The sequence below is a fragment of the Nesoenas mayeri genome, assembly GCF_963082525.1.
Source record: "Nesoenas mayeri genome assembly, chromosome: 1".
Taxonomy (NCBI): domain Eukaryota; kingdom Metazoa; phylum Chordata; class Aves; order Columbiformes; family Columbidae; genus Nesoenas; species Nesoenas mayeri.
In genome coordinates this window covers 75,595,024-75,609,802 of record NC_137541.1, presented here as the reverse complement: position 1 = coordinate 75,609,802, position 14,779 = coordinate 75,595,024, and positions in this window count along the sequence as shown.

Sequence of the window (14,779 nt, the reverse complement as noted above, 5' to 3'; positions counted from 1 at the left end):
GGTATAAATTCATACCTTGGCTTTCACATTTAAACTTTCCCACGTAGGCAATATCTCAGAGGAAACATGAGGGCTTGGGAGGGAAGTGATGTGGGAAGTGAAAATACTTTCCCAAGTGCAAAGCAGAATGAGAACGAGAAGCCAGTAAAGACAAGGTTTACAGAAGCAGCTTTTCCTTCAGATGTTCTTTTGTCCTTTCCAGTCTTCCCCCATTCATTTTAAAACAAGAGAAAAAGAACGAAAACCTGAGGCAGCAACTCAAAAATAAACACCAGCATGTTTAAAACTAGTAAAATTATGGATTTAAAAAAAAAAAAAAATTATGCAATAAAAGGCATGAAAAGAGACCCAACTCTTTTTCTGATGCTTATCACAGATACCACAATCTTGACTTTCTCCATCATTTGTGTTAAGCCACACTATGCATCTGCCATTTCACCCCACTGAATAGGCAAAAGGGAGTTGCAAAATCTCAGTGATGACACTCGGCTTCCTCCATACCAAAAATAAAGTGTGCATCATCCTTTAACACAGAACCACCTCTGGATAAAGGGCTGAGATGTTGAAAAGGATCCTGTTTCATAAGAATGAGGTAAAATGAACACTTCTTGGAAACTAGTGTATCTCATGCCCTGAGGCTTCTTATCACTGTGTAGAGTGTGTTACCATGATCATGCTATTTCTGGCTGTCACACAAGAGTGACATCAGTTTAAACACACAGCAACACACGAGCTCCTTTCTTTGATCATATGCATTTTATGCCTTTCCCAACACCCAGTTACCATGTTTCTGTCTTCCAGAAACAGACAATATGTTTATTTCAACAGACCAAACGAAAACATCTCCCATATTTTGCACAAGACTCAAGACACCGACAGCCAGTTTTCAGGGTTCTCCTGGAATATAGTGGAAGTCAAAGGAAAAGGGTGGAAAACTGCATTATGCTGAACAATTCCGCAGAAAAGGTGCTACCACCAGACTTCCTCCTATGTCAACACAAACTGTTCTGAAACTGCCTGGCAAGCTGTCAAAGGTGTGGACCCCAGGGCTGTCAGCAACGCCAGCTTCAGACATTCAAAAAAATAATGAATCAGACCTCCTAAGAGAACCCAAAATATTATCTTTTAAGTCACCCGCTGCTTGCTGAGTTTTCTGGGGATACTGGAAAAATATCTAGATTTCCTTTGCAGCAAAGACGGTGGCTGGAATAACAATATGTCTTGAAAGGAAGTTAAAATTGCCAAGCAATTGCTTGATTCCAGATGCCAGGGCTTTAATAGATATTAAAAATCATTATGCCTCTCCCTCAACAAAACAAAAAACAAACACCCAACCAACCTTATGAAAAAAATATTAGCTTTGTGGTAGAGGCCATAAAACTCAACCATTCTAGGCCATTTTGGGTGTTGCTGGAGTCCTTGAACCTCTCCAGACAGGCCTGCTAGAAATTGGACAGGGAAGTACTGGACATTTACTCTTCTTTGCCTCGAAGCAGGAGTGGCAAGAGAGCTCCTGAGGCAGGGGCAGCAGGAAAAACCAAGACAGACATGATTTCCATTTTACAGGTTTGTGATTCCCCTCCCTTGTTTGATCATTGAGTCCATCTTTAAAAAAAGAAAAACGAAAAAAGCAGATAGTGTATCCTCCATTTGTGTTCTTTGGCGTTGCAGATAAAGATTAAGGAGTGGGGTTTTTTCCAGTTTCAGAATTCTATCTGTGTAAATGTAGTATAGACTTGCAGGAAAAATACTGTGTCTAAAGCTAGAAGTGAAGTAAAACAAATAAGCCATTTTCGTCTTTACAAATACTTATGGGTGCCCTAAAAAGATCCTATTTGATTCAGGTGAGCTTTGAATTACACTTACCCACCTTTATCTGTGTACCTGGTTCAAGTGAGTTCGATCACGAAATCACATGAGAATGAAGTTACCCCATAATTCTTTCGATATTTCCTGCTTCCAGTTGGTAAACAAATACTTTAAGGTGAGAGTCCTTGTTTCTGGGTGAACTACATTTGTTCACAAGTTTTCCTGCTTTTAGCCACAGAGTGGCATTGTAGACGGCTTCTGGTTTTATCAAAAGGCATTTATTTAATAGACTGCCGCATGTCTCTGTTGCAATTTAGCTAGAAAAGCTAATTATGAGCTCAGAATTACATGAAGTCTCCAGAGAAGTTTTAAAAATCTAATGATTTTAAGCTTCCCTCGCACGTTTATGCGAAGTTCTAGTAAGTTTATTTCCAGAGTATCGAGAAGGTACGCAACACGAAAATACTCTGCCTCATCTGACACTAGAGAACAACTAAATGATATTTACTGCTGTCAAAGCCAGTTGGTCAACAGTTACTAAGGAGGGATCCAAACAGGTGAAACGTTCACTGTCACTTCCCCACCTGAAATGCACAGGTAGCTCCGAGGGCTTTGGATCCCTGGATTGGGGCAGATGTTGTGCTGATGTTGTGCTTCTGGAGGTGGTTTTGGCCACTTTCAGCTCATAGTGACCAGGGATCTCAGAGTGTTCCCATCATTCTAGAGCACACTGATGATTCATACATGGTTACATGGCAATATTTACTAAGCTCTCAGGATGCAAATTCATTAGGAGAGATTAGTCAGCTGTCAAGCACCCTTTGCTTAAGAATTATATTTTCTAAATAAAAGTTCTCATCTCCAACTTCTGCCCCACCACCTACTCACTCTTTTGATGGTTTTGCAATCAGTGAACAAGGACATGCCATTATGTTTTTAGAGATTGCAGAAGAAAGGAACATGGGAGACATTGACAATGAAAAATGGAGATTTGAGCATAGCTAATTGTTTCTCAGCATTACTAAACATAATCAAATAAATCCAACTTTTGATTTATTCAGAGCCAATCACGGTTGCAATATAAACAGTCTTACCTGGATACAGATTCATCTCTGTCCAAAAGCGGTCAATAACCTCAAGCACATTCATTGAGCTCTGCACACCTGGTTTTCTGTTTTTTTTCAGAGTATACTTCCAGCAGGACACACTGCAGGCTTTAGTAAGCCACTGCATTTCAGGAGATACCACACATTTTTTGTCTTTCCATATGCATGCTTATGAGCATTGATTTACATTACCGCTTCTCACTCTATCCAAAGCGTACTCTATTCATTGCTAAAATGGAAGGGATCTGGGCAATGAAGCATGACAGAAGGCTTGGAAACTACTACAAAGCACACTGCAAACACATTTACAAATAGAAGGAAGATAATATTTGTTAAAAAACAGCAGAGCAAGACCTCATTCCTAGATACATGGCCATTGAGTTTGCAGAGGCAACGCAAAGCAGGTTGTGGGTTTCAAGCCATCCTGCTGTAAGAGCTGTAACAAGACAAGATGACACCGCGTGGCTTCTGCACTTGTCTGAGTCCAAAAGGTTGTTTGTGCTTTTCCAGCTGTATCAACTGGTTAAGTAGACACTGCTGCTGCTGCCTACAAGTATTTTCCCATTGTGTGCTTTTAAATAAAGCTATGCTAGGCATGCTGTACTCCCTTCTCATCTAAAAGTTGGAAGCCACTCACAGGTTTGAGCCCCACACCTGCAGGAACTATTTTACTACCTGAAAAAGCAGCATCAATTTTAGCAAGTCTAAAGTCCAGTCCTTGATGCTCCAAGGCAAGGGATATTGAGTCTCAGCCTCTCTGCTCTCACCATTTGTTTGCCATATGCCATGTTCACCTTCCCCTTTGCTACCACTGTACCACAAAATCCTGGCAGGTCAGGTTACTGCGCTGTTTGTCTGGCTCTCCTCTAAGCCATATGTTGAAGGCCCCCCTGATGAGGCCCTAGTGTAGCATTTCATCTCCTAGACACCAAGTGGGCTTTTATCAGGACAGAAGCAGAGATGGGAGCAACAGCAAGTCCAAAGGAAACTGGGTTAAAAAGCATTATGAACTGGCTTTGTACTTCATGGCATTTTCTCACGAAAAACCTCCAGCTGAACGGAGCAGAGGTGGTAAGTACCAAGAATTTTAAAAGCCTATAAGCTCTCCCCAGATGTCACTGTGGCCCAAACAGACCAGCAGGCCTGTAACAGAGGCAGTGCAAGCCCTGCCACATTTGACAGCTTTCTGCTTCCCCACGAGATGAAGTTGACTGACATGCCTGTGGGTTTGATTTTGTTCGTTCCCCCACAGCTCTGAGGCACGATGAAGTAGCAGCAGGCGGCTGCCAGCAGCACCAGACAGCAGCTGGGTGAGGATGGATGCTCGCAGGGACCCCACGGGCACCCCCGACAGGTTTCCTGCCTTGGGGTCCCCCATGCTCCCTCTCGTCTTTGCACTGATATCTGTGTGTGTAAACACTCCTGCTGTGGTTGCCAAGGGATCAGATAACAGACATGAAGAGACAAAGAGCCTGCAAGGAATCCCAAATGCAACCGTCCTGACGGGAAAAATATTCTATTATCCAGTGCCAGTATTTGCCTTTCAGGGAAAGATAACTCAGTACAAGGTAATGCTATTAAATACACTCCTTGGTACAATCCTGCAGCAAACAGGCATTCTTTTAATGTCTAAAACTAACTCGTTACAACTCTCCTTCTAGAGAAGTGTCTCAGATGTATTAGAAATAACTAGAACTGATGGCAAAAATCTCACCATCATTCACTGCCAATGCAGCAGTTACATACTACGCGAATAAACAAAACCACTGCCCGACATGTATTTAATCTACCCAGTCTGAAGAATGCAGGGTCTTAAAAATGGACAGTAAGCATTGCCACTACATTAAAAAAAACACAGAAAACAAGCGCTACACAAAAATCAAGGCACTGTGGTTCCTAGATTTTTAAATGGATTGTTTTCGTAGCTGTTCCTATATTTCTGTCCAGTTAGAACTTGGAATATGTAAAACTAGAGTAGTAACTCCATTTCCTATCTCTAATTCTGCTTATCTGCTGTTCTTCTACGGAGCAGGTGACTTTAGCCAGTGGTGCAGATTTGCCAAAATGGTTGGACTTCAACCCCAATACACACACGCTGCAAGGACTGCCAATGGCAGGGGAGAGCGGAGTGTACCTGCTGTGCATTGCTGCCTCTGGAAGGACACGTGCCCAGAAAACACCAGGAGTGGCTGGAAATTTCACCATCCACGTTCAGGACGGCATCTTATTCCTGGACACAGAGGCGAGCTTGAATCACATGCCGAACAGCTACCAGTGAGTACTGCTGGCTTCCAACTGCTTTTGCCTTGGTTAGTGGGGAGGAAAAAAAGAAGAAAGCTTTAAAAAAAATGAGGTGGCTGCTCCATAACTGACATAGGGTGGTTTTTTTTTCCCTACCATAGAAATATGATGTCAGGGTAACAAAAAACAAAACCACAAAATTATTGAATGAGCACACGTTGAATCTAAATGCAGGAGGGTTCGTTGCCCCAGAGTGGTAGAGCACAGCAAGCATGGGCACAAAGACTGCAAGCCCAGCGGCACTGGGGCACTGATTCTCCAGGTGGCCATTGGAACAGTGGCATCGACCCTCCTTGCCACAGTTAGGAACTGGAGCTCTTGTGTCCACAGGGAGAAAGGCAGACTCCCAGTAAAGCCCTGAATCACCTCCACAAGACACTGTCTATTTCCACTGATGGTACTTAATGCAAGTACCTACATTTGATGTCTAATGAACTGGGAATATCTCTTAAGCAAATTGCTTCCAAGTCCACATAAGGAAGATAGTGTCTGGTAAATTCAGACCATGCTGCTGTGTTCTACGCAAGCAATGGGATCAAACTTTGTGTTCACTGAAGTTAAAGGAATGGGAAACGTTCATACATCCAGTAGGAGGAAGTTTTGGACTAAGAGGTAAAATCGAGTGATGCATGTGCATAAGATGACAGACTAAATCCAAACAGCTATCTTCACATAAACAGATGGACAGATAAACAACTCTTAACTAATGCAATTTTGGACTTTCAGGTGTGGGAAGGAAGTTGCCATCACTTACGCTGAAATAATTCTCTCTACTGAAGCAGAAACCCTGGGGGTACAGAAACGCCTCTACATTGTGTGCACGATGGCCGAATATCTCCACCTGGATTCCTCCCTACTAACCCTGCTGCAATACACAGATCTGGCACACACAGGCTCGCAGAGCCTGACCGTACTGGCTGAAGACAACACACACATCGACTTCAGAGTGAACCATTCTGTAGGACTCTCCTGGCCTGTGAAGTGTGGACAGTTTGCCATGCTCCGCGAATTCATCCAGGTCCTGCGACACAATGTTGACTCACATCACCTCTCACAGCTGCTAGGGTATGAAATTGCAGGCTGGAGAATACTTAGGAGAGGCCGTTATGAAAGAAGGTCTCCAAGACGACAACGTAGGCGATTAATGATCACGCCAACACCTACATTAAAACCAGTTAGAATTACCCATAGACCAGCTGCAGGAGATGCTTCCAGGCCTTTGTCCTCTACTGTCCCAAGCCACTTACACACACAACTTGCAGTATCACCTACTCAGAGTCTATCATCTTTCTGTGAAGAAAGCATAATGATTGCAAGTTACAAGATGCACAGTAATATCCATCGTATTAGTCAAGAAATTTTGGTCACCTTAGACACGGACTCAGCATGGGACACACCAGCTAACCCACCAGTAGCTATTCTGTTCACAGACTCTGATTTTCCAGATCTTTCGCCTTCACTGAGGACTGAAACAACACTTCTCTTCACTGAGCTGGAAGCGCTGCCTATCAGAACTTCTGTCATGCCATGGCTGTTAGAGCAGCCGGAGCCTCCTGTGCCCGAGACAGGTTCAGATTTCCTTTCTAGTAAATCAGAAGTATCCACATACCATTTCCTACAGGACATCACTTTAGACACAGACCGGCTTTTCAGGCCCACGTACACTTGGGTAATAAACACCCTTCATGAATGGCCTCACACCTCAGCAGAGGCATTTCCTTCTAAAGCAGAATTTCATGTAATTTTGCCAGAAGCCATTTCAGCATCAGAAGTGCCAGATCACAACAATGAGACAAAAAGCCAGTTTCCAGAACTTGAAATGCTTTCTAGTGCATCCCTCTCTCCAGAAACACTCCTTTCACCATTCCCAAAAGCTTCAGTAAGAGATACAACTTTGTCTGACTTCACGTTTCCCATTGATGACACATTTCCACCTGTGCTAGCAAGAAGCAGTCTGAGCCAAGTGTTTGCTAATGACTATAAACAGTTATCTAAAGCTTTTATGACTATCCCACAGACTGATAGGTTTCCATTTGCTGAAGGGAAAAGCAGAGTTTCTTCTGTAACCCAGAAAGATGCACAGACCCTTGATCCCAAATTGAATTTCAGTCCTGAAGCCTCAGCCTGCTTTTCTAGCGTGTTATCCAGCACTCTCCCTAGTGAAGCTGAAGCATCTTATGAACCAAGTCTGATCATTCTGTCCCATCCTGATACTGCTCCAGTTCTTACTCTGCCAGTAGACTTTTCTAGCTTTGACCTGTCTGAGCTATTCAGACCAACACATACACTTCACTCTTCTTACGGCAGCAGCGTGCTCAGAGCAGAGATGCATTCTGCAAGTATTTTATCCAGCGGCACAAAGGAATTGCATTCAGGTGGAGATCTGGGAACAAGGATTTTGCCAAACATCACCGAGCCTACCCCAGAGTCACAAAAACTCTCAGACATCAAGTCGGATGCTGTAGAAGTACCTCTGGTGACCTTAGTTAACGTCACTTCTCATCTGTCCAGCAGTATATCGGGTATGTTTAAGATTTGACTTTGCATTCATCCTCTGTCCTGCTCTCAAAGACCAGACAGAATAGTTTGATACAGTTTCTTCTGCAAAAGCACAACTTCATTTAACTAGGGATGTGTCAGCAGCAGTGTTTCTCCTAAGGGAAAGTTAATCTTTTTCACTCACCTTGGTGCAGATAACAGCTCAGCTGAATGTTTTGTCCATCGTACCTAAGGAAAGATGTGGAGCCATTGAAAGAGCTTCAAAGGAACACAAGGACGGTCACAAGTCTAGAAAACATGACAAACTGAAATAATTGGTCCAGAAGACTGGGGAAAGATGCAGATTTATGTAAGAGTTTGCTGAAAAGATGAAAGAAGTGTTCTCATTACCCTCTGGGAACTGAAGCAGTACGAATGACCTTCAACAGCACTTAGGATGATTTAAATTAGACATTAGATAAACTTTCTCATAGTAAGGATAATAAAATATTAGAAGTGATGCTTGGGGAACATTGTGGGGGGGGTTTAAGAACAGAACAATAAATATTTATCAGAAATGACACAGAAGTACTTGAATACGCTACAGAGTAAAGAATTAGACCAGACACGCTTTATAGTCCGACTTCTCCTCCAGCCATATGAATCTGTGGCTCAGGCTTAAGTATATACTAGATTAGAGAGATGGTATGTTTGTAGGACCAGTTGGGTAAATTTGCAGGATTATGTCTTAATCAATTACATCTGTAAAAAGGTACACATGGTATATCTTACATACTTACTAAGTGCAACATTCAGAGTCAAATTATTCCTTCATTCTAGAGTGACCTGACTGCCCCTATTTTTAATGCAGTGATCTTGTTAATGTCCTTCAGAACCATCATCTATGTAGAACTTTACTAAACCTACATTAAGTCTGTACTCAAAGCACAAGACTGTAGTCTGAAATATTTAAGTCTGCAATCAGGTGTCCAAGCAAACATCTGTCAAAGTCCACAGATAGACAACGCAGTACTAATAAGATACTGTTATTAACACTCTTGCAAAAACAGGCCACCTAGAGATGCTAAAAATACCTTTTGGCTCCAGTGAAAGAAGCTTCTTGAGCAAAAAGTTTCCCTATTTTCTAAAGGAGAGGTTGAACTCCATCTTCCTTCCCATGGTCCTTCCCACCCTGGCAGATGCTGGCAAAAAGTTTTCAATCACATGCCATAAAAGCTTTTAAACTACATTCCTATTAACGTAAGATTCCTGTTACACAAATCTAAATGCTCTTTCACTGTAAACTGTAATCATCTTCTCACTTTCACAGAGGTGGTTCAGACACGACAGCCACTGCACCAGGATCCAAGCACCTTGCTGTTTCCCACATCTGAAAGACTACAGTCCCTGGAAAGTGCATGGATTCTTCCTCCATTTTCTGTTTCACAAGAGCTTCAGAATATAACCCCAGGTAAAAAGAAGTTTACTTCTATGTCCTTCTGAACATAGCTGTCATCAACCTTTCTATCCATCTTGCAAGTTATCTCTGGTTTACTATACTAGAACCCATGCAGTCCTCAGACTATATTGACCTAAAGATTCGTGTCCTTCTGAATTAATCCCTCCCTATTATTTACATTAGATAACATATAAGGAGAGAATAAGAACACGACACAATTGTTCTCAGTCTTGCAAATTGGTCCCTATCTGAAAGTGTAGCAAAAACATACAAATGATATCCAGAAATGGTAGGAAGGAACATTTTTGTCACAGGCTGCAGGAACTCCCTGCATCTGATCTTCTCCCTTCCTCCTTGAGCCTGCCAGCAAACCTCACCTCACAGTCACAGAGATATTTCCTTTCAAATTTGTCACCACATTTTGTCATCCTACAGCTTACTTGGGGTCCACTCATATTCATAGGAGCTCTTTGAACTGGGCAGATGCGCAGCACCCAAAACCATCCTGTCCCAGGCAGCGTGTCTGCCACCTCCAGCAGCGGGGTGGTGCTGAAGCACCCAGTGTTTGCCTGATTGATCTGAAATTGTTATTCAGGCTAAACAGAGCTCAATGGTATAAAGAAATAAAACCACATGCTCATAAAATTCCCAGACAAAACCACCGTGATTAGTGTTGGAAACAGAAGATGAAATAAAAACATGTTTTAATAAAATTACCTCGTACATGAGCTATTTCAGAATCTGATGACAGACAACAGCGCTGAGAACAATTCTTTGCAGAATTAAGAGCTGTTTCTTCAGAAATTGTGTCTGTTTCCCAAGAGAACACTTCCATGTGGAAACATAATCATGAGCTTCTGCACTTGGAGGATCTCAGCTTGTGCAAGCACACTCCCAGGGGTTCCTGCAAATTTAATGCTGGGAACGAAGGCAAATCAAGGTAATGCCCTGTGACAGCCCTGCTAATGAGATCTCTGTCTTTGATAGGTGAAGTATCAAAGTACCAGGCAGTCTCCTGCTGGGCACCTTCGAACCATAATCAAAACTCAGATTTTAGTAGACCACACAATCATACAAGGAAGTGTTTTGAAGTTTACATAAGCTTTCTATAACACAAAATGAAACAAACAAACAAACAAACAAAACAAAACAACACAAGCAAGAACTTTGCAATGATCAGAAAGAACACAACCCTTAGTCTTAAAGGATTAGAAATGAGATGTACTTAACTGCCACCATGAAGTAAATGCATCACTTGAGAGGCATGTTGTGATACTTCTGTGTAAAAGCTGCTAGAATATTATTGTTTGGAAAAGCACTATACAAGACCTGACTAATATGTTAGACTAGAAGGAGCAGTGTTGTGCATATTTACAACTCTTTAAATACATGTATATCTAAACATGCTTAGCAAATGAAGTCAAGGTGTGATCAAGGACAACACTTTACAGTACTGTCACCAGCTTAAGCTTCAGTAGAATGGAGTTCTGAGCATCTGCCATTGCCATTCGCAGGTCAGAGGCTGTGCAAAGTGATGGGCATACTGCCCATTAAAAAACTAAATGTCATCCACACAGCTGAATGCAGGCTAAGAAAGGACAAGAGCTGAAGGGCTTGTTTCTGATTTACAAACTATTAGCAGTTAGCTAACACACAACGTAAAGCAGTTTTTTTTAAGATAAATTATCTTTTGTTTTCTATATTTTAACTTTGAATTAATCCATTTAAGACTAAAATCTAAACTTGATGCTTTTCAGTTGCTTTTGAGATTCTCCTCTCCTTACATGTTGAATTGTTCTCTTTAGCCTTGGGTTCATAAAAAATAGAAATGAAACAAAACAGAGCGCATTAGTGGATTCTAGATAGTTATCACCCATGTATTTTCAGTCTAAGTTTCCTTAGGAATAGTATATGATCCCTATTTAAGGATGCTACAAAAACTCTAGATTGCCAACACATTTGCATTGTAATGCAGTCAGAGAAAGAATTTTTTTTAAAAGCTTCAATTTTTTTCTAAAATGATGCTGTAGCTAAGCCGTTGTGCTCAGTTACTCACTTTGTAGGAAAGAACGATTTGCAATGTCCATCACAAAGGGAAAATAATGTAAGAAAAGCAGCAGGGAGTTCTTTTGACTCTAAATAAAATGTGTAAGAAGTACCACTTTCTCAAAAATGAGTCTAGAGGGCAGTATTGGTATTTCTCTTCTGAAAAGCAGTAGATGACAGGACAAGGGGCACGGCTGCAAAACTGCATCTCAGTAGGTTCAGACACGAGGAAAACTTTTTCACTTGAGGGTAATGCAGCAATGGAACAAGTCACCCTGCAAGACTTTAAACCCTTCATCCTCAGAAGTTTTTAAGAGTTGGCTAGGCAAAGCTGTGCTTGATCTCATTTCATCTTGGTTACAGCTCTGCTTTGAGCAGGTTGGCTAGATGACTTCCAGAGGTCCCTTCTAATCAACACGCTCCATAATCCCATGCGGCTGGTGAGATTTCTTTGCTATCATTCAGTATCAGATACCTATTTTTTTCCTCATAATTCTTCCCTTTCCTTTTCTCCCTCCTCTCTAAAGGGCAAGCAAACACTTCCCCAAAGGTTGTCCATTCCATTAAATTCCTAACAGCAACTATTGGATGCCTCTTCTCTTTTCCTATACCTGCTGACACGTTTTACGATGAGGAAGATGGCAACTCTACTCAGTTATCTCTACAAATCATTCCAGTTGATGGCTCTCCATTGGGATCACAAAGCTGGCTGCAATTTAACACCTCTCAGCAAATCATGCATGGCTATCCTCTCGATATTGATTTCCAGTATTCGCCTCAGGAGTTTGTGCTGTCTGTTACAGATTCAGGAGGACTGACCACCTCGGAACCCTTCACCATTGAGCTTCTGAAGCCCACTAATGTGCCATGCCACCTTTACACCGTCAGAACAAAAAACAGCTACTACTCTTTCCTGAGAGACAGGAAAAGGGTTAGTTTGTTTCTAGAGAAGCTCTCCCTCTATTTGAACTCCAGCAGTCCCAAAGACATCATGGTGGTGGCTCTCAAACCTGGCTCCACAGTAATCTCATGGTATAACAGTTTGCTGTGTACAAGTGCCAACAAATCTTCCAGCTGGTGCGCAAAAGATAAAATCCAGCAAGCACTAGAGAAATTAAGATTGCCAGGTGGGTATGTCAGTCCACACTTTGTCCAAGCAATGCTGCCAGAATACAAAATCGATGCAATTTTCAACATTTCATACGGCGAAGTCTGCTTTCCCACTACAAAGCCATTCAATGAGTCTTTCAACAGTACCGTGCCAATGCTTCAAGACATGAATGACTCCATGATTAGGAAAACCCCATCTGCCTTACTCAGCAGCTTGTGTACAGCTCTTGGGGTGGTGCTGGTAATACTGGTTTATTGGTTTTGCAAGTATCACAGGAAGGTTCTTGGATCGCAGTCTGTGATGTTTCAGAGAAACTCCTGGTTAAGCCATGCTGATGTGCAACTGGATGTCCTGAAACCACGCAAAGCAGCTGTACACGAGTGCAGGACTTCACCCTCACCTCAGCTATGGATACCACCTTCGGCATCACACCCCTCCCAAGAACAGTACTCTAGGTCAGTAAGATTGCCTCACATCAACTCATCTTTCCAGCTGCCAAAATACTGACTCTCTCCCCCTTATCAAGAGAGTATGACTACCCAGAATGACCAGGGCAATATCCACAGACTTAAGCTATTATCTTTTAAATGATATTAAGAGCAAATCTACAAGAAAACAATCTGTACTAGAATGTACTATCCTTATTACTCAGGGAAAAAAACAAGTCATAAGCAGTCAGTCATTTCATCATTTTTCAACTTAAAATAGAACACAAGTCACTAAACCTATTCCTGAAGAAGAGGCAGTAGCAAACTCAGAACCCTGAAAATAAGTACTAGAACAAAATGTCAAGCAAAGCAGGTAAAGGAATCTATAGATGAAGGGGATATAGAGCAATATGCCTGTACAGGTCAAAACAAGACAATGTTTACCAGACTGACACTGCTGGGAATAAGGGGTCACAGCTAGTACTGAGTAAAACTAACTCCATTATGACTCCCTGATGCATAAATACACATTTTACATAGAAGAGGGAGAACTGTCAGAAGGACCATCTCAAAACATGTTGCTGTCATTGAAAATGCTACAAAACCCTTGAGTCCCTATGTTATCTCGGAATTTTAGTATTTTTCAAAAAGGGCATCCAGTAATTGTTCCTGTCTCATGGGTGACACTGTCCTCAATCTTTCAAAACTGTTTTCCGTGTTTCTATTAAATACATTATATGTAGCATTTATAAAGGCAACAGTAGCTACCTAACATGAAACTCCTTCTGTTGGTTAATTATGTAATGTGCTTTTGAAACAAACAAACAGACAACACATTTTTGACACTACATGCTTGCTTTCTTAAAGTAAAATTGGCTCTCTTACCTGTTTCCACTGACGACAGTTAAAGGACCATAGGGAAGAATACGTGGAAAAGAATTTCTAATAGCTTTTCAAATATTTCAAAATCTTTTCAGTTTAATACATTAAGATAGAAAATTTAAGCCATAATTTAATTATGGATTAAGCAACTTAATCCATAACTTGCAATTTTAACCTGCAAGCTGTTTTAGAACTAAGAAAATCTTTCTTGAATTTGAAAGCACAGTCTGAAGTAGGACCAAAGTACCACCAGCACTATCTCATAGAAAGGAACAGAGCTACACACATGCCCTTTCCAGAACTGTCACAGGACTTTCTTGAAGGTAGGTAGACAGCCACAGAACTGACATGACAACTTTGGAGACACAGTTTCAATAGTCTTTCTAGGAACAAGAAGTCACCAGGTGACTATCCTGGCATGAAGGGTTCTTGCTGACAGGGTACATAGTGGCCACCTATTGCTCTGATGAATTTCTGATTGAGCAAGTAGGTATAGAAACCAACCCACACACAGGGCAGCCCAACCACCACACACTGCTCTAGCACAGTAAGTAGGCACTGGAAAGCTGCAAGTCACCCAAAGAACAGCTTTTGCAGGCTAAAGAACACAGGCACAAATGCTCACTCTTACCATAAGGAGATCAGGATGAACTGGGTCCAGTTTGGGTGCAGGCTGCTGAGTTCAGCCCAGGGATAGGTCTGGGAACGGTCCACAACCAGGAGATGAGAATAGATCTCCAGTGGTCCGCTCTGTAGTGATTAATGTTTGCAACAACCAGATGCCAGCATGATCTACCAAGTAGGTCCCTGCAGCCTGTGCTGGCTTGCTTTCTCTCCAAAGCTGAGATTGACACCTCCCAGCAATCCCAACAACAGCACAGCTCAGCCAGTAGTCACAACATAGAAAGAGAACCGAACAGCTCACGAGCCACAAGTCTATAAAGAGCTACAGGATCAAAGTATTTGAACGGATTGAATTATATTTGCATGTACATTGTACATGCACAATCCACGTCTAGTTACAACGTATTTGTGGGAGCAGAGAGCAACAGGCACTAGCTGTGCATGTGAAAATGTTTCTAACATGTTGTATTCTTTTTTGGGGACAGCAGTGGTCTTGTGAATGACAATAATGACAGGATTTACTCTTCTTAAGTGA